Source organism: Sorex fumeus, unplaced genomic scaffold, assembly GCF_029834395.1.
Source record: "Sorex fumeus unplaced genomic scaffold, SorFum_2.1 ptg000007l, whole genome shotgun sequence".
Taxonomy (NCBI): domain Eukaryota; kingdom Metazoa; phylum Chordata; class Mammalia; order Eulipotyphla; family Soricidae; genus Sorex; species Sorex fumeus.
The window spans coordinates 43,218,484-43,244,535 of record NW_026606064.1 but is presented as its reverse complement, the minus strand read 5'-3'; positions in this window follow the sequence as shown (position 1 = coordinate 43,244,535).

Below are 26,052 nucleotides of genomic sequence, written 5' to 3'. Positions count from 1 at the left end.
CTAACAAATGCAAATAGTATTTCATTGTGTATATATATCAAAATTTCTTTAACCAGTCATCTGCTCTCTGACACTGTAGTTTGGGGACAACATAGAAAAACTGCACACATTTGTGGAATGTAAATTAACAGAATGTGTGACTAAAAGCCAAAGATAATAGAGTTAACGGCCAGGAGGATTAATCCATGGCTTTGAAGCCAGCCACACCTGCTGGGGGAAAGTGCGGCTATGATAGAGAAGAAACTACTAGGTAAATGATTCACGGAGGGCCTTCTCAGTGTGGGAAAAACATTCTGAAAGTAGACTCCATAATACCCCAAAGGAGAGAGAAAGAGAGAGAGAGAGAGAGACAGAGAGACAGAGAGAGAGAGAGAGAGAGAAAGAGGGAATGTGCCTGCCATGGAGGAGGGAGAAGGTGGGGATGAGGTAGGAGTAGCAGGAGGGATACTAGGAACATTGGTGGTGGAGAATGGGCACTGATGGGGGAATGGGTACTCAATCATTGTTTAACTGAAACGTAATCATGAAAGTTTGTAAGTCTGTAAGTGCATCGCATGGTAATTCATTAAAAAATACGATTAAATTCATCCACTTTCATCAAAGAATTAAATACAACACATGAATCAAAGAGTCATGAGGGAAGTCCCCAGTCATTCACTAAAGAGAAACAAAACTCATGCCAGATAAATTCACTAAATCGATATCTACCTTGGTTTCATCATTGAATGAAGACTTGGACCCATCAGTGCCAGATTTGCTTGGTAAACTTTAAATAGAAAATGAACAACAAACGTGAGGGACTTAGTGTCTTTGTTATAAAATCACGTGAAAGGTAAACTACTCTACATTAAATTTCTTTGTATAAATACATTTTGACTTCTGATTTTTTTTTCAGGGTGGGGAGGGAGCCTCGTACCTGACAGTGCTCAGGATTTATCTCCTGATTATTCTTGGGGTTTACTCCAGATGGTACCAAGTGGATCATATGCAATGATATCATATGCAGCCTCATATCAAATAAGGCTACAGCTTTTAAGACAAGTCCCTTACCCACTGTTCTGTCAAGTCTTTGGATTCTGTTTTTATTCCTCTTTCATGCACATTTCCCCCTTCCAGAGCATTCTTCTACAGGGCTGCATATCAGTCTACAGCATGTAAAACTCAACCAACAAGGATAGAGGTACCTGAGCCAAAGCAGGTCTAAGAGGAGTTCCAAAGACATAGCATAGCTGGAAAGGTGCCTTGCATGCAGTTGACCCTTTGCATCCCATATGGTCCCCTCAAGCAGTGCTAGGAGTGAATCCTGAGTGCAGAGCCAGGAATAACCCCTGAGCATCACTTGGTATAAATCCCAAACCAATAAATAAATGTGCTATCAAAATTAAGCATACACTCTGTGGCCTCACAAGCTGACATCTACTCCTCACACACTGATGGTAAAAAAAAAATCTACGATAAATTCTACACTTAGTAAGTAATACTAACCAAACTATTTGAACACACTGATCTTCTTGGGAAAAATAAAAGTCACAGTAAACAAAAACTAAATGTCATCTTTCTGATTCGCATCTCTTTGACCAAGGTTGTGTTGCATAGTAGATATCCACCTCTACAAAGTCACAAAGGAATAGAAAAATTCACACCAGCTGCATGTCAATATAGAATACTGCATACAAAAATAATCCTCCTTTAACCAAACCATGTAATTAGTAAGGGGTGGGAGAAAACACAATATGACCAGATTCTGTAAAGATAGAGGAGAAATCAAGTATAAATCACATCCACAAATGCTGAGTTAAGAGTATAAGGATCTTAGCTTCTTTTCCCTGTAGTCCATAATACATACATATTTACATGTATATATTCAAACACAAATTAGTATATAATCCCCTGAAACATACCTGATCAAAGAGGTATCTACTGAGGTATCAGATTCTAACAAAAAAAGAAAGCAAAATATGGATTAAGTCCAGAATATAAAACTTCAGTCTTAAAGCATTGTTTTTTGAAGTGATATGAGAGAAATTGATAATAGTAAACCAATTGTTGATAATAAGAAGTAACACAATAAGTCTTTCATGAAAGATTTTCCTGTCAGACTATTTGTACTGTTGATAGATCTTTTCAAAAACCAATCTCCTATTTAAATTGGGGCACACAGGTAACATCTGGCAGTAACTGTTTCCTACCACTCAATTTTACTCAAACTCTCAGTTTGAAGAAAAATTAATTTTTAGAGAGAAGTTCTGTTATACCTTATATTCTTTTAGAAAGTAGCTTTATGTGAAAATTAAGTAGAACACTAAATATCAAATATGACTGCCTATACACTATCACACAAAAATTGTCAAATTAACTTAAAATACTATTTTTAGTCGCAGGAGAGATAGTACAGAGGGAAAGGAGTCTACTCTGAGACTTCTTACCCAGATTAAATCCCTAGCCCCCATACAGTGTCCCGAGTCTAGGAGGAGTGACCTCTGAGCACAAAGTCAGGAGTAAGCCCTAAGGATGGCCAGGTGACCCAAAGACAAAAGCAAACACAAAGAAATTCCAAAATATCCTTCTCATCTTAGTATGTTCAGCTCTTGTTTCATTGTTTTGTTCATATTTTTTACACTTTTACATGACCAATAGTATTTTATACTTTCAGGATTGTTATTATATACTAATGCTATTACTTTTGCATTATTGCAAAAGTAATAGTTGGTTAAGAAGAGTGCCAGGGGCTGGAGATGTATTGCAGCAAATAAGTTACTTTGCTTTCATGCAACTGACCTGACTTCAATTTCTGGCACAGATAAGGCCACTAAGCATCACCAGGACTGAATCCTGGGTACAGGGCCACAAGTCAACCCTTTGGGCCACTGGTATGGTCTCCCAAAAACAAAACAAAAAATTTCAATTTGTAAAAGTCTGAAAATATCATCTCAGATATAGATACTCAATAAATCCTAAAAAGCTTTGCTCTGAATGAGACAAAAGCAACATAATTGAGAAATGGCGTATACATTGCCCTTTCTCAACATTTTCATATGCTATTTCAAGACAGCCAAGTCTATCTCAGATAATCCATCTTTGAAATATTACCTTCATTGTGAGACTTGGAAGTCATCTTTTGCTGGCTGTCCATTTTTGGGGAGGCGATTCGGCTAGTTCTAGTTATTAAATGAATAAGACACATTATTACAAAATTAGTACTCTTCAAAAACTAAAACATTCTTTAATATTCAGATTCAACCAATCAAGCTATCTCTCTCCTTCAGCTTAGTTCTACAAACGATTCTGAAGCCTGCAATTAATCACAAAACTGCCAGGTCATAATTAGAGGCAGAGAAACTTGTCAGACTGACCGAAAAAGAAATCTTCAATTTAAAAGAAGGTCCTGGTTGTGTGAGCCACAGCTATAAGATCTTGATACACCTCTTGCCATCAGATTAAAGGTATACTTTATTCTGGATGAGTAATTTCAATACTTAGTATAGCTATTTAAGAAAATGATATTTCCACGCATACTTGAGAAGTAAGGAAACCAGTGTAATCAAGGGGAAATTATTCTTGAAAATTTTTTCCTGAGATTTTATGTAATTCTACACTAAACCCAATATCTGAGAGCTTGATGAATTCTAACACTGAAACATATTTGCTCCTGTGTCCAAAAGGATGAGAAATAGGGTCCTGTTTCACCTATGAACTTTTTAAAACTTCCTGTGAGTTACACTGAAGGGACCACTCCCAACTATGGTGGCCATGCTGAAGTCTGGAATCTTACAGAAATCAACACATCTGTGCACTACTATACTCCAGAAACCACATATATTCTTAGGGCTTGTGAGAAATTATAAAGTCTTAGATGAGTGCCAGAATATCCTTATAAAAGCCATGTTGCATCTGTGTAGGAAATAGACCTACATCAACCTGTACCACTGAAATTCCACTATTGGGTAATACAAACAGAATAACAGAGGCATGAGCAGTAGCCTTTGAGTGCAAACCAACAAAAAAGAAGGGAGTACTCAAGTAACCAGGAAAATGAAGTTCCAATATCAGCACATACTAAACTAAGAACAATGGAGGAACAAAAGGATCAAGTTGCATTGGCAGAGAGGGACAAGTCCAGGCATTCTTAGAGGTATTCAAAATCCTCAAGTGTAGTCAAAGAGGACCGTAAATCAAGCTGTGTGACAGCAATGGGAATTAAGCAATCACTAGAAGAAAAATTCAATCAACTTAAAAAACGATACATGCAGAGTGCAAATGATTCCATAGGCCTGAGCAATAGTACCCCTGGTAGGGCATTTGCCTTGCACTCCACCAACCCAGATTTTATCCCCATACCATATATAATCCTACCAGAGCGATCCCTGAGCAGAGCCGGAATTGAGCCATCCTGAGATCAGCCTGCTGTAGCCCCAAACTGAACAAAGGAAAAATAAAAACAATAAAAGACTCCATATAATGAATATCAAGTCACTGTCACAAAATTCTGAATGCAGAGAGCCTTTACAAGTAGCCATCCCAAGGATGAAATAAAAACCATCAATAATAATTGTCAAAGGAAAAGAGAAGTAAAAGAATGAGACTTCCTGTTTACTGCTCCCCCATTCTAGGTGAAGCTCTCCTCTTGTTTTTATTACTATCACTGGCTAATCTGAAGGGAGGCAAACAAAGCTCCAATGGGATAGGAACCCATCCCTCTCAGGTGGGTATCAGTAGTCTCCACACATGACCTATACCATAGTACAGGCCCACCATAGCTCCCAAAGCATACAGCCACATCTACTCAACAAATTACATGCTGCTCACAGTTCTTCCTGTTGTTCTGTGAGATAGGTAGAGGACAGAGAGAAACCACTAGCTAACCCCTCACCAACTTTCCAGAGGGTTAGCTATAAAACCCCACCCCCAACATAACAAACACACTAGAAAAATCAATGGGGAAAATAGGCAGAAGCTCAATGAGTGAAAACAATATCACTGAAGACAATGAGTGAAAAAAATATCACTGAAGACATTATCAACATCAGTGAATCTTCAGAAAATGTCTAATGACACTATGATGAGGCAATTCAGCTAGATCAAATAGACACTAGCACAGGTAATCAGTAAAGCATAAGAAAGGATGAGTTGGAATTAAAACAGCTGTTATTTCTGATTAGAATGAATAACATGGTACTGATATTTTTTAAATGTCCATCGAAGCTCTGAACAGCAGAATAACAAAAGCTGAGCAAAAGATTGAGGACCTCCAAGATGATGAGAAGTCCTCTAGGAAAAAGCAGAAAGTGAGTAAGTCTGAAAAGAAATGAACAATATACTAGAAACCTATGGGATAAGCTCATGAGGAACAACAGAAGAATTATTGGAGTCTCTGAAGAACAAGAAGGCAAATATGAAGAAAGAATAGTTAAAGAAACCATTAATAAGAACTTCCCCAAGTTAAGGATGACAGGCACTGAGATCCAAGAGGTCTGAAGAGACCAGGTGAAAATAGACCCAATTAGGAAAACTTCAAGACTCATAATATTCAAAATCACAAAAAGCTAAAGAGAGAAAGCATAGAATAGAAGAGGCCCTACAGGCACAAGCCCAAATGTGCTCAGATGAACAGTTCTGTTAAAATTACTGCCTTTCATTGAATAAGACAGAATAAAAAAGAAAAGGTAAAACTTGAAGAACAAAAGTAAAGAAACAAGTCTAAAGAGAAAAATGAGATTGGAAAATCTTTCAGTACTGAAAACAAACAAACAAAAAAACCTAAAGATATGCTAATTTTAGCAAAAGAGAACAACCTTTAAATAGATATCCTGGAAACCTCAGAATACTATCTAGGATGCCAGGGATCTGGGTTGGCCCTGTGCAAGGCAAGCACCTTACCCATTATCTCTCCAGCCTTACAAATAGATACTCTTACTTTATTGAAAAATAATTCATCAAAAGAAGGGAAAGGTATGGTTAATGTTTGGAATTCTTGCAAAACTAGGCATTGCTTAGTAGAACCTACATATTGCTTAGGAAAAAACAATTCATCTGTGACCCAAGTTTATTGAGATCTACTAATTTGACCAACGGTGTGAACTAGCTAATGTGTTATCACTGAAATTGAAAGCCTTTATTTGTCAAAATTCTTTAACTATCTAGTTTCTCGTGAAAAGCCTTAACATAGTGAAAATAGAAACTAAATTTAATGTCTGATCTGATCAGGCTGCATACCTGTAATATATAAGTAACTACCAATCTTTGATCAAAGACAAGAGAATGGATTTAGAAGCCAGGCATGCTAATAGGCAATCCATAGGTAAACTAATTGATAATATGGAAGTGTGGGTCAAAGAATCAACCTCCTTTAATCCACAGTTACACAAATAGAAAAATGTTGCATAGATCAAAGTACAATTATTTTACAAAGACAAGTACTATAAGTGAAACAAATATAAAGCACGCAATATCATTTCTCTCCTAAAATATAATGATCACTAAATGTTGCTCCAAAGAAACCAAGGAAACTTGGCTTCCTTTAGTTATTCTATGCATTGCCTTATTTCTTTATTTTACCAATTTATAATATTCTACCTGCTTTCAGTATTGCTTTCAGTATCTTCATCCACTAGAAAAAAAAGAATTAAATGGTTTTTAAATCATTATTGAAACTGCAGAATATTTAACAGATAAAAATGATTGGAGGTGTAGTGGTAATGTGTAAATATACATCCGGACCGCACAACTAGAAAGTCTTAAATCAGAAAATTAAAAACTATAGGAAATAAACTTAAAAATGTGCCTACCTACTTATGAGAAAGCTGGGGGGCAGACGGGAAACTGGGTACACAGGTGGAGAGGGGAGCTGACACTGAAGATGAGATAGGTGTTGGAAAATTGTGTATCTGAAGATCAACTATAAATCATAGTGCCTCAAAAAATAAAAGGAAAAGGAAAAAATAGTATTTCAAAATGATCCTTTGTTCGAATTTGTCATTTGGATCCCTACTGAGTACTACTATACTGGAGTGAAAAATATTAATTGTGTAAATAGGTGAGCAGAGGAGTCAAGCACTCGGCTGTGGGCTCAGCCAAACCACACTCCTCCCATATATCCCACATGGAACACAATATCCTGGGCCAAGGCAAGAAAACAGAGACAAATAATTTAACAAATTATGCTGAATAGCTTTGACAGGAAACAAAGATAATACCGTCAATCTAGGCAATCCAGAAAGTTCTCCAAAAGTGGCAGAGTGAGCTGGAGAGACTCATTCCCATGTGCGCCAAAAAAAAAAAAAAAAGTGGAAGCAAAGCAGAATACAATAAGGCTTAGTGAACAAAGATAGAAGCCTTGAAGACCCATATACTAGTCAAATATTTAATCTCTCACATCAAGTTTTAAAAGAGGGAATGTGTAGAATGTTTTATGAGCTCACAGTGACAATAATGCATAGCCTATTAAGCACAAGAAAATATGAGAGCAGAAAGGATAAAACTACAAGCAGAAATGACAGAGCCAAAGAATTTGGTAGGTAAAATGGAAAACTCATTGGAAGGCCTAAGCAGCAGAGTGACTAATAAAAATAAATAAATAAATAAATAAGTAAATAAATAACTATGCTCCAAGATGAGTTGCAGAAAACCTCCAGATAAGAGCATCAAATGCGGAGTGGGAGGTGGGAACCCTCAAAATAAATTAACAGCGGACTAGAGTACTGTACGATGAATTCAAGAGAACAATACAAGAATCACTGGGGTTCCAGGTCAGGAAGACAATACCGATGAAGAAGCAATAGTTCAAGACATCATTGCTGAGAAGTTCCCAGATGTGAAAAGTGCATGCATGCAAATTCAGGAGACATGAAGTTTACCAGTTAAAGGAGGTCCACATAAAATACTCCAAGACATAGCCAAATCAGAATGACAAACATACAAAGACAGAATACTGAAGACTGCCAGATCAAAGAAGGATATTTTATACAAAGAAACATCAGTAATATTTACAGCAGATATATCAAATGAGTCTGGGTCTGAACACAATGGTGGGATATAGTCATTTACAATAAAGTAAATGAAATGAATGTCTCATCAAGGATACTGTAGTCAGCCATTTATTCAAATGATACAGAATGGGAGTCTGTATGAAGGAATGATACAGAATTTCACGAATAACTACATCTCAGAAATTTCATAGACTAAAATTCATGTTTGCAAGAAAAACTGAAGGAGCAAATGTAAGACAAAATACATCTCACAAATACACCAAACTTTTACAGAAAGATGGCACAAAACCCTATGACAAGTAATAATCTCACTCAACGTCAGCATCCTAAGTGAACCAATTAAGATACAGAGAGTAGCAAAATTGATTAGAAAATCGAATCTAACCATTGGCTGCATACATTTGGATAGTAAAGAAAAAAGAAGATAATTACAGACTAATATTCCTGAGGAACACAAATGCAGGATAGTAATATTCAGTATAATAATGGAAGTACTTGCCATAGCATTTAAGAAATAAGAAGATATGAAGAGCATCAGATAGGAAAGGAAGAAACCTAGTTCTATTTTCAGAGGACATAGTATTATATTTACAAAACCTAAAGACTTTACAAAAATCTATTTAAAATAATGCAAAATAGAGAAAATATAGGAAAGTAGAGAGCTGCAAAGTCCATGACTTTCCTATACATTAATAATCAAATAAGAGATTAAAAATCAATCCAGTTCACAATTGTGTTTCAGAAAATCAAGTACTTAATAGATTTAATTGAAGAGACAATCATCTTACCCAAAAAAACACTATGAGAGATTTGTTAAAGAAATAAAAGAAGACAGGATTGAAAATGGAAACACATCACCAGCTCATAGAATGGGAGGATTAAAATCCTCAAAATGGCAATACTCCCCAAAGCATTATTCAGATTCTGTGCAGCCCCTTATAAATATACACATGATATTTTCTAAGATATACATTAAACACTCCTGAATTTCATATTGAACAGTAAACACCCCTTAGTAGGCAAAGAAATCTGCTGGGAAAATGACTTCCCTCAACTTCAACCTTCAACAGCATCATAGTGAAACAAAGACAGACCCTCATGCAAAAAACAAACAACAACAACAACAAAACCCTCACATTTCTAACACCATGCACAAAAGTCAAAATGAATTAAAGACCTTGATACTTGCCAGACTTTATACAGTTCATTGAGGAAAATATTGGTAGGATTCTCCATGACAATGAAGCCAGAGGCATATTTACAGAAGAATTTCCCTTTGACCATTCAAGTGGAAGCAATGATAAACAAATGGGACTACATTAAGAAGCCTCTGCACCTCTAAAAAATGGAGACCAGACACATAGACAGCTCATAGACTGGGAAAACCTATTGGTGCACCACTCCAACAATATCCAAAATATAGAGAGCATTGGTAGAACTCTCTATGAACAAAACTTCTAACTCCATCAAAAAAATGAGAATAATGAACATTCTGTGACTACCTCATCAAAAACAAAATAAATGGCCAAATGGCATATGAAATATGGCTCTATGTCACAAGTCATCAGGAAAATGCAAATCAAAATAATGAGATAACACCTCACAACAGAGAGACTGGCTGTCCTCAAAAGAGTAACAACAACCAGTGTTGGCAAGGATGTGGGGGAAAAGAAACTATCATTCACGGTTTGTGGAAATGTTAACTGATTCAGCCTTATTGAAAGTCAATATGATTATTACTCAAAAACCTAGCCCTAGAGCTTCCATAAGATACAGCACACTTCACTTCTCAGAATATAGCCTCAGGGTCTAAAAGCACAACAGCAGAAAGATATTTGCACTCTTTGTTCACAATAGTCAAAATCTGAAAACCCAAGTGTCCAAGAAGAGATGACTGGATAAAAGTATGGTACATATGCATGACAAATTACTATTCAGCAGTAAGAAAAGATAAAGTCATGCAATTTGCTCCTATGTGAATGGATCTGGAGAGTATCATGAATGAAGTTAGTCAGAGGGAAAGAGATAGACACAAAATGATCTTTCTCATATGCAGGATATAAGGAAACTTCATAAAGGAATAACAAAGCCCCAAAGGTGATAGAAACGAAGAGTGGGAGAACTCTTCTTTAATAAGAAGCTTGCCACTGGGGGAGGGTGAAGGGTGGGAAATCAGTTAGAAAAAGGAATAGAAAGACAATGGTGCAGAGGGAAGGGGCCTGCTCTTGAGACAGTATGGGGGAGGAGAAGGAGACAACTGGGACGTTGGTGGAGGGACGTGGACACTGGTGAAAGGACCGGTTTTGGAACACTCCGTGCTTGAAGCTTATTAATGAATAACTACGAAACTGTATTTCACAATGATTAAAAATTTAAAAGTAGTTAATAATAATTCTTTATAAAACTAGGCAATGTGTCTAGGAATCTTTTAACTCCCCTCTCCCACAGAATTATGTTGATCTAATCAAATAGTATAATAAAGTTTTGATCAAAAGTTGTTATCATCAGATAAGTTGTTTTCAACAATCCCAGCCATAAAAGACAGAAAACAAAAACGTTTTCAAAAGTTAAACTTAGGTGATTTCTATTTTACTTACAACAGTTGCTATTTCATCCTTGAAACTTTAGAAATAATACATTGGAAATAATAGATTTACATTTTTTCCCTAGTGCTTCCTTACAAGGGCTCAAAATTATCTTCATAAAAATCAAATACCAACCAAATGATAACAAATATTTACATATGCAAGTTTTTACTTGGCTCTTGTAATACCAACCATTCCATAGAGTTGAAAATATAAAAATTTAGGAGAATCAATTGTGTCTAAGATGGGTAGCCCGTGCTGTTGACTTGAGTTGGTGAGATGAATATAAAAACTCAACAAGTATCCTTAGCGGGACCATATGAATCTGTATAATGCTTTGTGGAGTATTGCCATTTTGGCAGTGTTAATTCTCCTATTCATGAGCAGGGGAGATGTCTCCATTTCTTTATGTGTTCCTTTATTTTGGAAGTAATGTTTTGTAGGTTTTTTGTCCAGGTCCTTTACCTCATTAGTTGAGTTGATTGCGAGGTAGTTGAGTTTCTGAGGCATGACTGTGAATGGTATTGTTTTTCTAAGATCACTTTCTTCTCTTTCATTATTTGCATGTCACTGTCACTGTCACTGTCCTCCCGTTCATCGATTTGCTCGAGCGGGCCCAGTAATGTCTCCATCGTGAGACTTTGTTGTTAGTGTTTGGCATATCGAATACATCATGGGTAGCTTGCCAGGCTTTTCCGTGCGGGCAAGATACTCTCAGTAGCTTGCTGGGCTCTCTGAGAAGGGCAGAGGAATCAAACACGGGTCGGTCATATTGGCTGCGTGCAAGGCGAACACCCTACCCGCTGTGCTATAGCTCCAGCCCTATTTGCATGTAGGAAAGCCTTTTGGATACTGATTTTGTAACTTGCCACTTTACAAGACAAATTATTGTATCTAGGAGCTTCTTGGTAGAGACTTTAGGGTTCTCTAAGTATAGTGTCATATCATCTGCAAATATTGAGATTTTGACTTCTTCCTTTTATATCTTTAATATCTTTATCTTGCCTAACTACTGTGGCAATTGTACTTATTGTACTATATTGAATCCAGTACTATATTGAATAGAAGTGAGTAGGGAGGGCATTGTATCTTGTCTCTGGTCTTAGAGGGAAGCAGGGCTTTTAGTCTTTCTCCATTGAAAATAATACATTGCCGCATCTCCCCAAATTTTGAAGTGGTCCCATACCAATCCTTCAGACAATTGGCCCATCCTAGAACCCTCTGTGCAAATGTGCTGGTGCTCATTCCTAATCAAGGTGTGTTTCTTAGATACTGCATTGGACACCTTCCTTCTGAGACAGGCTGTTTCTGTATAGAGCCTGATCATCTTTCAACTATGTGCAACAGAACAACTTGCAATATTAGAAAATTTATAATGTCATGGTCTTCATCTAGCAAATAAAGACCTTTGAATTTGGTGTGTATATTTTAACATATGGTTTTGATAGTATTAGAGCCAATATGGGAGAACAACTATGAAATACTGAGGACAGGGAAACAATACTAAAGTCAACATGCTCATCTTGCATTTGATGAGTTTGATCCCCAACACCACACCACATATGGTCTCCTGAACACCACCTGGAATGATCCTTGATCAGAGAGTCAAGAGTCAAGAGTAAGCCCTGAATAGCTGTGTGGCCCAAAAGAAAAAAAGGGGGAAGAGGAACAGTACATGCCTCTTACCAAAGCTTTTTCTTTCAGACTACTCTACTGTCAGTAAACATTTTTAAATCCAATATCTTATTTTTATGACAACAAACTAGCAAGAATTGACAGTTCTAATGCTTGACATATGTATATGGTACTAGAAAAGAATACCTGATTTCCTAATCATCAGTTATTCAAGTAATTTTAGCATGATAAATGCAATCCCCTATGACGTTATAAAGAGCTCTCTCTGTATTAACTTCCATTAATTACAATGCAATGACATAAGATTTATACAATATACTAACTTGAATTTTGGTTTTGCTTTGTTGGGGTCTACACCTTATAGTGTTCAGGGATTACTCCTAGCTTTGTGTTTAGATAACTCCTGTTGGTTCTGATGAAATCATATGTATTACTGGGGATAGAAACTGGGTAGCTGCAAGAAACCCAAGCATCTTAGCTTTTATAGTTATCTCCATGATCTCAGAAGTTGAAATTATTGTTTTTTTCTTGTAAAAATATTTCCTTATTTTAGAACCATGACTGAGTAACTAATCTTCAAAAACACAATACTGTCTTAAATTTCAATAACCTATCATGAATTTCTTATATAAGTGAAAAGAAAAATAAAGCTTTAACAAAGGACAGGAAACAAAATTTACAGAGTGGTTCTTTGCAATTCATTATCAAAACTTATTTTTACGTTTCTCATGGATTCTATAACAAATAGTGTTTGTTCATGATCTGAGCTCTTACCTGAATCTTTATTTTGAGGATTATTCTTATTACTTTCTTTTCTAAATGCACAAACAAGATGTTGAGCTCTATATATCAAAAGTAGAGAAATATTAACCACTTAACAAATGAAAAATGAAAACATTCCTAGAATATTTCAAATCTCTTTATGAGAACATTACAACCTAGACTTTCTATGTATTTCAAAATAAAACGGCTAAATGCATTTTAGGTAGCATGAAATATAAAGGGAGAAAGGAATGAAACTAAGAACCAAAAGGTATCTTTAACTTTGAAAAAGTCCTGGCTTTTGAACCAACAGCTATATTTCCTAGAGAAGAGGGTTCTCTTCAGCTTCGAGGTTGTCTCCATGAAACAGAGCTCTCACTAAATTCTTTCACAAGATTGTTGAACTACTTGAATAAGAAAACTATAGCAAAATACTTGGGCTGGAGTGATAGCACAGCGGGTACAGCGTTTGCCTTACACTTGGCTGACCTAGGTTCAATTCCTCCACCCCTCTTGGAGAGCCTGGCAAGCTACCGAGAGTATCTTGCCTGCACGGCAAATACTGGCAAGCTACCCGTGACGTATCTGATATGCCAAAAACAGTAACAAAAAGTTTCACATTTTGTTGTGAGAATGGGAGGAGAGTGCAGTGCTACAGCAAAATACTTGATGTGCAGAAAAAAAAAAGAATGACACATAATTATTTTTTATTTTTACTACTGGCACAATTTTGAAACCCCACTTAAATTACAGGATTAATTTTCATTAGGTTCTAACAATGAAGTATTGTAGCTTTGATAAAATGTGACTGATTTTAGTTATTAGCATATATTTTTGGTAGGGTCACCCCTGTGCCTACCTCCTTTTTCTTGCTTAGGGGTTGCTCTTAGTGGTGGAGATTGTATGGGATGCAGGAAACCAGATTTCCATATCAAAGTTTGTCCTTCAGCCCTTGACCTCACTCCCAGGCTCTATTCAGACTCAATAATAGGTTTGCAGTATAACCCCCTCCCAATTTTTGTTTGAAATTTCCTTAATTTGTAATACAGAAACTTGTTAAATTGTATAACGTTTGCCACCTATTCTATTATATCTAACTTACCACGAGGAAAGTTCTAAGAATCAAGTTTCACTTTAATTAATATTATTCTTTCCATACCACTCATTTAATTAGCTAATATTTATTAGATTGAGTCTAAATTTTGTGGCCCTTCTACCAAAGTAAGATACTGATGCTTTGGTACAGTTGCTATACATGCAATATGTGTAAGTCAACTTAGGAAAAAAAGGTGACTCCGGTCAATTTTTGGATCACCAAGACTGATAAATTCATAGCAGCAAGGCTATTCTAGAAGCCAGGTCACCCATGACAAGACTGCAGGAGCAGATTCAACAGAAGCATCAATATCTGTGGAAACAAAAAATGACTTTTCTATTTTCTTCTGAAATTTCAATTATGAAAGAGGACTGTCCCACTTTGATTTAAGGAATCCTGTTGGTTGCTGTAGAATTCCAGATGGAGAAGATTGCAGAGCAGCTGAGTGGAAAGTCTAAGATACTGCTTGAGAAAAAAATAATGAAAAGAAAGAAAAATATTTTCAAGTACTTAGTGAGAAAACTGAGACACGTGGCATTTTGGGGGACCCATGAATAATGTTACACATGGACCCTATGCAATTTTGAGCTTGGTATCAGGAGTCTTAAAGATAAGAGTTGTAAAAATCCTAGGAAAAAATTCTGTGCTCGAGACTGGTAAACATAAAAATGAACAAGAACAATCTGTGTGCTGGCACAGATATGGGGAGAAAGGGACCCACATTCATTTTTTTGTTCTTGTTGTTTTTGTTTTAATTGTATTGCTTCATCATGAGATATAGTTACAACATTTCATGTTTGCATTAAAATCCTACAATGATCAAGCACACATCCCTCCACCAGTGCACATTCCCCACTACCAATACCTTCACCTTTCCCACCCTCCCACTGCCCCCATGGCAGACAATATTCCCCATTCTCCCTCTCTACTTTTGGGCATTATGGCTTGCAATGCAGATTCTGAGAGGCTATCGTGTTTGGTCCTTTATCTACATTTGGCACACATCTCTCATCCCAACCGATTTCTCCAAACATCATTTTCTTAGTGTCCCCTTCTCTATTCCAGCTGTCCTCTTCCTGCCCACTCATGAGGCAGGCTTCCAACTATGGAGCAGTCTTCCTGACCCTTATATTTACTGCGCTTGGGACCCTCATTCATTGCTGGTGGGAGTGCCTACTGGTCCAACCATTTTCGAAAACAATATGGACTTTTCTCAAAAATACTAGAAATAGGTCACATTTGACCCAGCAATACCACTTCTGGGAATATACCCTGGGGGCCAAAGACACACAGCAGACACACCAATTTGCACTCCTATGTTCATTGCAGCACTATTCACCATAGCCAGAATCTGCAAACAACCTGAGTGACCAAGAACAGATATATGGATAAAGAAATTATGGTACATCTACACAGTGGAATACTACACAGCTGTTAGGAAAAAAAATGAAGTCATGAAATTTGCTTATAGATGTCTACAGACTTGGAGAGTATCATGCTGAGAGAAATGAGTCATAAGGAGAGGAACTTATATAGAATAAATAGATTTATATGTGGGATATAAAAAACAGTATGATATTAATATCCAATGCCATGGAAAATGGGCCAGGAGGACTGGTCAATGGTTCATCAATGGTGTGGGAGATGGATGGTAGTTAAGATAGAGGAAGAACCATTATGACAATACTAGTTGGAAATGATCACTTTTGACAAGAATTAAGTGTTGAAAGCAGTTAAAGTGATATTTTCAGTGTCTGTATTGCAAACTATAAGGTAAAGGTAAAGGTAAAGGCCCTCCCGTTGATCGTCGATTTGCTCGAGCGGGCCCAGTAACGTCTCCATTGGAGACTTTGTTGTTACTGTGTCTGGCATATCCAATACTCTCGGTAGCTTGCCGGGCTCTCCGAGAGGGGCGGAGGAATCGAACTCGGGTCGGCCATGTTGGCCGCTTGTAAGGCGAACGCCCTACCCGCTGTGCTATCGCTCCAGCCCGCATTGCAAACTATAATGCCTAAAATTGGAGAGAGGTAAAGAAAGACACAGAAAGAAGAAAGGTGCCTGCCTTTCTTCAGAAAGGCTGGGATTAGGGGTGACTTGAAAGGGTGGGAGGGAAATGGGGACACAGGTGCTAGGAAATTAGACTGGTGAAAGGATGGGTGTTGGAACATTGTATGACTGAAAATACAATCATGAACAATTTTTTAGTGTTCTACATCATGGTGATTCAATTGAAAATAAAAAGAATGCTGTGATTCCTACTACTGCTCACTTAGTATAGTCTTTGTTTGGCTGGTTACTTCAACTTTCTAACTGCCATTCTACAATTTCTTGGACCAAATGAGGCTTGTTAGAAAAAAGACAGAGGAAGTTGTAGATCTCAGTATAGCATTTGAATGTCAGCTCTTACTTAGGAAAACCATAGTAGCGAGCATGTGTTAATGCACTCTGTCCAAAAGAATCAACGCTAAAGACATCACCACCATGATCAAGTAGAAGCTGGACCATATCTAGTGAATCATGATGTACAGCAAACATGAGGGAATTTCTAAAATGAAAAGAGATTATTCTAACATTAGAAATGCTAATTTAAGCTTCTAAACAACTAATTTTCTATATTTTATCAAGTTCACATCTTGTCAGTGGAGAACTATTTACACATTTAGTATTCATCTTATAAATTTCAAATCCAAAAGGAAGATACATATCCCAGACCATAGTAATACTTGCTAATATAAAGTCCAAAGACCACATAATGGGAAAACTAAGTTGGTGGGAAACTTGGGCGGGGCAAGAGTTGGAGTACTTGGTAGAGGGAGAGTGTATAATGTGATAGGTGTGTTATTGCAACTATGTGCCTGAAAATAATTACTAATAGCACTGTATATTCTAATAGGTAAGATGTTACTTTGAAGTCATACCTGAAAAAATGAAAATTTAAATGGATAAAACCCTATTTCCTTTTTGTTATTATATAATTCCCTCAAAGTCAGCTAGATTGCACTTAAGTAGAAGTTTTTTGGTTGTCTTGGTTTTAAGATTTTGGTTTGTGATCCACACTGGCAGTGCTCTGAGCTTACTTCTCATGTTGCACTTGGGGATCACACAAGCCTGGGTGAACTCAGAGAAACCATATGTAGTGCTGGGAATCAAACCTGGGTTGGATACATGCAATACAAGTGTTGTACTATCTGTCAGGCCTCAAGAAGTAGAAGTTTATGCAAACACAAAATTATATTAGTAAACTGGAAGCAATATGATGCTTGCAAGCATATACCACTCACTGAATTAAATGGTAGGCATACTCTTTCTTCCATACAACACATGTGAAGAATACTGAGTTGACCCTCAACAAAGTAATACAAATCCCTTCACAGAAAGAAACTGCTGTTTTGGTGCCAGAAGGTAGAACATATGTTAAGGCATTTTCTTTGCAATGACTCAACCCAGTTGGATCCCTGACAACAAATATGGCTCTCCAAGCATAGCCTGGAGAGATTCTGGAGCACAGAGCCATGTGTAAACTCCTAACAGTGAGCTGCAAACCAAAAGAGTGAACAAACAAACAGACAAATCTATATGGAGTCAATTCACACCTATGAACTGAAGTCCTGATGACAACCTAAACAGCTGATTACCACCATTTTTGTATTTATATGTATCACTGTATCACTGTCATCCCATTGATTTCCTTGAGCAGGTGCCAGTAACGTCTCCTTTTATTCGAGACTCTTTCAGCGTCAGGGGAATGAGACCCATCAGTCTTACTGGGTTTTGGTATATGGAATACACCACAGGGAGTTTGCCAGACTCTGCCATGAGGGCAGGATACTCTCGGTAGCCTGCGGAGTTCTCCAAGAGAAAGAACTAGATAATAAGAGGTTGCGCAGACACAAATACGTCCACGTACTTCCAGGAGCTGGGTTTTATAGTCTCTGGGTCTATATTGATGGGATAACACAGTGCCAGGGGGGCAGTTGGTGGGTGTAATGCCTACCTACTGGAAGATGGGGGATCTGGGTGGAGGAGGCCCAGTCCTGATCCGAGCAGGCTTGGAGATCTCAGCCCCGGGTCCCGCATACCTGGGCTCCTCTGCTGGTTCCTTCATGTGTGAGGCTCGTCCGAACGTGTAGAGAGTGGTCTTAAGCATGGCTGTGGCTGATTCCAGAGGTCTTCTGTTGCCGGTGCTCTGCTCGGGGTGGGGAGGGAAATTCAACCTGCCCTCCTTCAAGGGGCTCCGGTGAGGACAGCCAAGCATGGGGGCAGGAAACTCTTATGACTGAACACCTCTAAATAAGAATCCCACCCAGGCAAAATGATAGTTGTTGTCATGTTATGCTCAGTACCAGATTTATATGTAGTATGTATTATTTTCTTTCAATGAAGTAGACTAGAGAAAAATTACAAATAACAGCAAGTGTTGTGGCAGAAATGGAAGAAACACATATAAGCAAGTCTTCTAGAGAAAGCAAAATCCAAAACCAACACCACATCATGTATAAACCTCACTAACTCACAGACCGAACATCTTAACACTCGCAAGGATAACGATTGCAGTGCAGAATATTGAAGAAAAGGGGACTGGACAGTAAAAGGAAATAGTTGCAATTTTCATACTAAAAAACTAACTCTGACCACGCTGGGAGAAAAAATACCTTGAAGATATAAAATTAAAAATACAAGAAATCAGTGACATTAGAGATGATTAGAAAGACACCATTGTGAGTGAAAGCAAGAATTGTGTTATGAGACAAACCCAACTCAACCTAATATGTATATGCCGTAACCAAAATCAAAGCAAAGCAAATCAAACAACACACTTCTGCAAACCCAAACTTAACCCAAACCAATAGATACACACTAACAATAATAACAACACTACCAATGAAAACTGCAAAGAAGCAAAATAAACAGCAACACCAAAAACCACCTGAATCTTGGGTCTTAGGATAAGGATGGCCAATGAATTAGATGAATTAATTTTCCCTTCTTCTCAAGGGAGTAGCTCAGAGAAGTCATGACAACTCAAATGGAAGAAATATAATACAGATCCTTGGATGAGGCAGTAAAGACATCATTAATTTGGAGAGGTAATATAGAAGTCTCCTTGTCACCTACCTCATTGTCAATACTGTGATCCTTCAAGTCTCTCCATGTTCTCATTGTCTCCCTCATTGCCAATAAAACTGGAAATCAAGGAGAATTCTGAGAGTAAACAACAATGCCCCTATGGGAAAACCAAAGAAGCTGATCCAAATGTCAAGCAGGAAAATTCAGCAGGCAACCATTGTGCCTACACAGCAAAATTCCTTTTTAAATTAAAAATCAAAAATAAAATGATTCCGGTGAGCAAACATAAAGAGAAGAATTAGGGGTACAAATAAAACATTGAAAAGAGTCATTATAATGGGTTTCAATTCAATGAAATTCAATTAATTATGAAAAACAGCAAAGCAGGTCATCGGAAAATAACTACAAGAACAAACGGTTGTCTTTTGCAAGGAGAGTGAAGATATAAAACATCCAAGCTAAGATGCAGTTTATGAGGAATGTGTTGAATAAAATATAATTTAACACCAAAAAGAGAACCTGTAGACACAAGCTTTCAAAGGGAAGACAGTCACAAATTGAGGAGGGGTTGGAATGAGAGTACAAGGATAAGATGCTTGCTTTATATTTAGTCACTCCCAGTCCTGCACTGCCAATGGTCCCCAGGCATGGCCAAAATGATCCCCAAGCAGAGAGCCATAACACTGCTGGGTGTGTCCCAACTCCCTCCCTGCCCAAACTAAAGAAATTGAGAGTAAAATGTAATAAGAACATTGACATCCTTGTGTATATTTTATGCATGCACTTAAATCTTTTTCTTAATTTTGCAAGAACTTATGTGATAGACCAATTACAAGATTTTTCGAATTATTGAAAATCTATAAAACATTCCCCCACTGTGAGAATTCAAAAAATTATCACTTGGGGGCCAGAGCAATGGTAGAGTGGGTAGGCCATTTGCCTTGCACATGGTCAACACAGGTTGATCCCTGGCATTTCATATGGTTTCCTGAGAACATCCAGGAGTAATAATTGAGCACTGTGGGCTTAGACCCAAAAAGTACAAAAAAAAGAGTCATCACTCAAGTCACCTCTGAATTTAAAACCATACTGCCAAAGAGTCAACTGGTTCATTAATGTACAATTGTCTATCAGGAAACATTGTTGTTGACCGTAAGTCATTTTCTAAAAGGACAAAACTATCAGAACAAAAAATAAAGCCCAGCTCATAGTGTGGATTGAAAGTCCATTATTTTATACTTATCACCCACATATTAGGATTGTTTTTGGCTAAAGTTAAGCTTCATTTCACCAGGCTATTTTCCTTACTTTTAGATATAGTTACTAAAAAACATGAAAGTAAACCACAAATGATAAAATGAAACAACTGATGGTTATACAATATGTGTTGATAGGAAAGAATGTCAGGGATTGATCTTCATAACAAAAAAAGCAGCTGGAAGCAAAGACTTAAAAACAAATGTCAAAATGAGCTGCCTTTTAAGTGCCATATGCATTTATTAACAAATTATACCCTAGAACCAAGATTCACACAGCATAAAAACATTAATAACTTCAAATTGCATAAAATTCAAATTGCACAAAACAGACTAAATCTGAAACTCCATCATACTAAACAAATGAACAATTAAATTGCGAGTGACATAAATTCATTTTACAAAGTAATATAAAGTCTGAATTATTGATAATTGCCTTTTATTGAGATCAATCATAAGTTGATATATTTCACTCTATCTTGATACTGATACCTTTCTGGTTGTGTGATTCTTAGCTCTGTAGTAGAACATGAAGTTTCTTTAAAAAATAAAATATAACAAATACTATACCTTTCATTATTGTCCACTGCATTTACGTTGGCCTTATTCTTGAGTAACAGTTCTACCATTTCTGGTTTGTTTCCTTTTGCAGCAAGTATAAGAGGTGTTTGACCAGACTACAAAATAGCAAAACCAATTTAGAAATCACAAAATCAAATATTGTTAAATGGAATTATGAAATTATCAATGGTCGTCCAAAACTTCAAAATGAAGAATAGAGAAGTCAAATCTAAAGTAACCCCTACCTTCTCACTACTGCAATTTTATAAAGGTTGCTTATCTTCTTTAAAATGTCCCTTCTACCCTGAGCCTCTTCCTGTTCATCCCCAACTCTGTGCCTGGTCTTCTTCTCCTGCCAGGTCAGTCATTATTCGAACTCAGGATTTTGCCTTCCCTGCGTACATGCCACGGGCATGACCCTGGGCTGCCCACCATCCCTGAGCCTCTTCCTGTTCACCCCCAATGCTATGCCCAGTCTTCTCCTCCCAGGTCAGTCATTATTCAAACCTGGGACTTCACTTTCCCCATATACGCGCCCCAGGCATCCTCTAGAACCCTGGGTTGCCCACCATCCCTGAGTCTCTTCCTGTTCATCTCCAACACTGTGGCTGGTCTTTGTCTCCTCCCAGGTTGTACTCCCCCCACACACACCAGGTACTCATAGGGGACGTAGCCTCTGCAGAAGTGGGCATGGCCTAATTTTGGGCCAGCAGAAAATTACTCAGACCCAATAATCTTCCATAACATCTCAGTCTGCATACAACCACACCAACATGAAGAAACAACATAAAATGTCCCTTCTAGGCCAGCTAAACCCTTAAATAGACTAATAGACTTCAAGGAGGACATTGGTAGCAACACAAAAGTAGTTGGAGACTTCAATACCGCCTTATCCCCTATCATAGATCAACAAGACTAAAACTCAACAAAGTAGTATCAGCTCTGAGCAAAGAAATGAAACAGAGAGGGCTAATAGATATATACAGAACTGTTTATCCCCCCCAAAATGAATACACATTCTATTCCAGTGCATATGGAACATTTTCCAAGATAGACCATGCACTGGGCCACAAAACATAACTCAATAGAATCAGGAAGATAGGAATTGTATCAATTATCTTCTCAGCCCAGGATGTACTGAAGACAGAAGTTAATTACACATAGAAATGGAGAATCAAATCAAACACCTGGAAGTTAAATAGCTTAATGTTGAACAACTAGTGGATTAGAGAGAAAATCAATGAAGAGAACAAAGATTCCTGTAAACAAATGAGAATGAAGACATAAGCTACCAGAACATATGGGGCACAGCTAAAGCAGTGTTAAGGGAGAAATATATAGCTCTGCAAACATTTATCAGGAAGGAACAAAGGACCCACATAAAGAAATTGACTTCACAGGTTAAGAGCTTAGAAAAGAACCAACATGGGGGTATGGTGCCGCCAGCAGGTCAATCTGTACCTGTGAGGCGAGTGCATCAGCAGCCTCACGGCGCCTTCAGACTTCCAGATACCCCAAAATTGCTGCTGTGCCTTTGGCCAGACCCCAAAAACTTGGCGCAAAGTTTACAAAGAAAGTAAACGGCCAAAAGTTAGGTATGTGGGAAACACACCCACAAACCACCTCCGGCTCAGCTATATAATTGGAGGCAAGGCCTCTTTGGTTCCTGATTTAACTGCTTAATGGACATGGTCCCAGAGACTCAGAAACGAATCTCAGAACCCAGTGGCTTTAGGTAGAAATGCGTCTGGTCTCTGCAGTAGGCTACCGGTGCTGGGCCAACCCAGGTGGGAATAGGTTTCGTGCCTTGGCCTACTCCCCCTGGCGGCCCAGTGGCCGCCATCCATCTGAGGCCACTGGATAGTCACATTTGGGCCCCCAGTGAAGAGACACACAGGGCCTCACGGGATGAGGGTGGAGCCTGGCTTGTCCTCCCCACCCCAACAAGACCCCAAGTCATCGCCCACGAATGGCCTCTCTGGCTCCTGATCAAGCTGCTTAACAGCCATGATCCCAGAGACTCAGAAACAAATCTCAAAACCCAGTGGCATTTGGCAGAAATGCATCTGGACCCCGCAATAGGTTACTGTCGCCGGGTCACCCCAGGGGGGAATGGGTGCTGTCCTCCGCCTGCTCCCTCTTGGCGACTTGGTGGCTGTCATCCTCCAGAGGCCATTGGACAGTCAGGCTTGGGCCCGCAGTGACGAAACTTGTTGGGTCTCACGGGATGGGGGGTAGGTGGAGCCGGGCCTGTCCTCCCCACCCCAATGAGACCCCAAGTCATCGCCCATGAATGGCCTCTTTGGCTCCTCATCAAGCTGCTCAACGGCCATGATCCCAGAGACTCAGGAGCAGATCTCTAAACCCAGTGGCTTTTGGCAGAAATCCCTCCAGATTTAAGTGTTAAAATTTCAGAACTTCAAAACCACATGGCCCTACTGCAGTCACACGACATCATATGTTATTCATAACCAGCAATAGAACACAAATTGTCTATTGTTGCCTTTTCAGCAGATCTGAGTGTAGGGGTAAAATCTTAAATAACGGTGGGTCTGGTGTCGAAATAGTGAATGTGATCAAAGTAGAGAGAGAGAGTAATGTAGAAATCATCTGCCCCACAGGCAGGGGGAGGGTGTGGGAATGGGGGTATACTGGGATTTTTGGTGGTGGAGAATGGGCACTGGTGAAGGTACGGGTGTTTCATTGTATGACTGAGACTTAGACCCAAAAGCTTTGTAACTGCTCTCACGGTGATTCAATAAATAAAATTATAAAAAATGGAAAAAGAAAAAAAAAAGTAAGGTGGAGTTCATGCACAATTCAATCAGCTAATCAGTGGCTGAATAAATAGCAGTACTCCTACAAAAATAGAAGAAAAAAAAAAAGAAAAGAACCAACAAAAAGAGCCCAAACAAGGCAGGAGGAAAATAATAAAACAGAGCAGAAATTAACGAGCTGGACTTACAAAAAAAACAATCCAAAAGATCAATGAAACCATCAGCTAGTTCTTTGAAATAATAAACAAGATTAAAAAACCACCAGCAAGACATATTTCACACACACACACAGAGAGAGAGAGAGAGAGAGAGAGAGAGAGAGAGAGAGCGAGAGAAGCCTAACAAACCAAACCAGAAATGAGAATAGGGACATCAAAACAGAAACCAAAGACATTCAAAAGATCATCAAAGATTACTTTGAAAGTCTATTTGCCACAAAACAAGAGAACCTAGAAGAAATTAATAGATTCCTGGATTCCTATAACCTCTCAAGTCTGAACCAAGAAGATTTGTAATACCTGAATAGACCTATTATTGTCAATGAAATTGAAACAGTAATAAAAATTCTTCCCCAAAACAAAATCACAGATCCAGATGGTTTCACTAGTGAATTCTTCCAAACATTTAAAGAAGAACTATTGCCAGTCCTTTTAAAACTTTTCAAGAAAATTGAAGAAAAAGAAACACTCCCTATTTCTATGAGGCACATATCAAGCTAATAACAAAAGCAAAAAAAGACACCACAAAAAAAAAACCCAGAAAATTACAGGCTGATATTCCTGATGAACACGGATGCAAAGATCCTTAGCAAAATATTAGCAAAAACAATCCAACGACTCATTAAAAAGATCATAAACCATGACCAAGCAGAATTCATCCCAGGAATGCATGTATGTTTCAACATTCCCAAGTCACTCAATATAATTCATCATATTAATAACAGAAAAGATTAAAACCACATGATCATATCAATAGACACAGAAAAAGCATTTAATGAGATGCAGCACCCTTTTATGATGAAAACTCTTACCAAAATGGAATTGAAGGAATTTTCCTCATTATAGTCAAAGGATTCTACCACCAGCCCAAGGCAAGTATTATCTTCAATGGGGAAAATCTAAAAGCCTTCGAAGATGAGGGACAAGACAAGTATGCCAACTCTCACCATTTCTATTCAATATAGTACTGGAAGTACTTGCCATAGCAGTTAGACAAGGAAAAGTTATTAAGGGCATCCAGATAAGAGAGAAAGAAATCAAGTTCTCACTATTTGCACATGATATGGTACTATACTTAGAGAACCTGAAGCCTCTACCAAGAAGCTCCTAGAAAAAAATATACTTGTATAGTGAAGTCGCAGGCTATAAAATTAATACACAAATGTGCATGGCTTTCTTATATGCAAATAATGAGAGAGAAGAAAGTGACATGAAAAAAAAAATTCCTTTCACAATCATGTCCCAGAAAACCAAGTACCTCAGAATCAACTTAACTAAGATGATAAAGGACCTCTACAAAGAAAACTACAAAACACTCCTTCAAGAAATAAAAGAGGACACAAAAAAATGGAAACACATTCCCTGTTCATGGATTAGGGGAATTAGCATTGTCAAAATGATAATACTCTGCAAAACATGATACAGAGTCAATATGATCCCTATAAGTATACCCATGATATTTTCCAAAGAAATTGATCAAATAGTCCTGAAATTCATATGGAACAATAAAAGCCCCCATAAATAGCTAAAGGAATTCTTGGGTGGATAATGATGGGAGGTATCACCTACCTCAACTTCAAACTGTACTACAAAGCAGTAATGATTAATATAATGCCCAACTAAAATACATCTGGACTGCAGACTGTGATCTGTCTTGATTCCAATACCATGCTGTTGTAATTATGTAGAGGTCCTTTGCCTCCTTAGTTATTCTGATTCTGAGGTACTTGAATAGGGTTGAATATGAAAAAAAAACCCAAAACGCATTCATATCTCTACCTAAAGCCATGAACAAAAATCATATCAAAATGGACTAAAGGCCTCAACATCAGACCAAAATCCATAAGGTACATTGAAGAAAAGATCAGCAAAACCCTCCATGATATTGAAGCTAAAGGGGTATCCTCAAAGATGAAATACTACTGACCAAGGAACTGGAAGCAAAGATAAACAAATCTTAATCTAAAAAGCCTCTGCACCTCAAAAGAAACAATGACCAGGATACATAGACAGCCTACAGAATGGGAAAGGATATTCACCCAATAGCCTTCTGATAAGGGGTTAATATCAAAGATATACAAGGCACTGGTTGAACTCTAGAAGAAAAAAA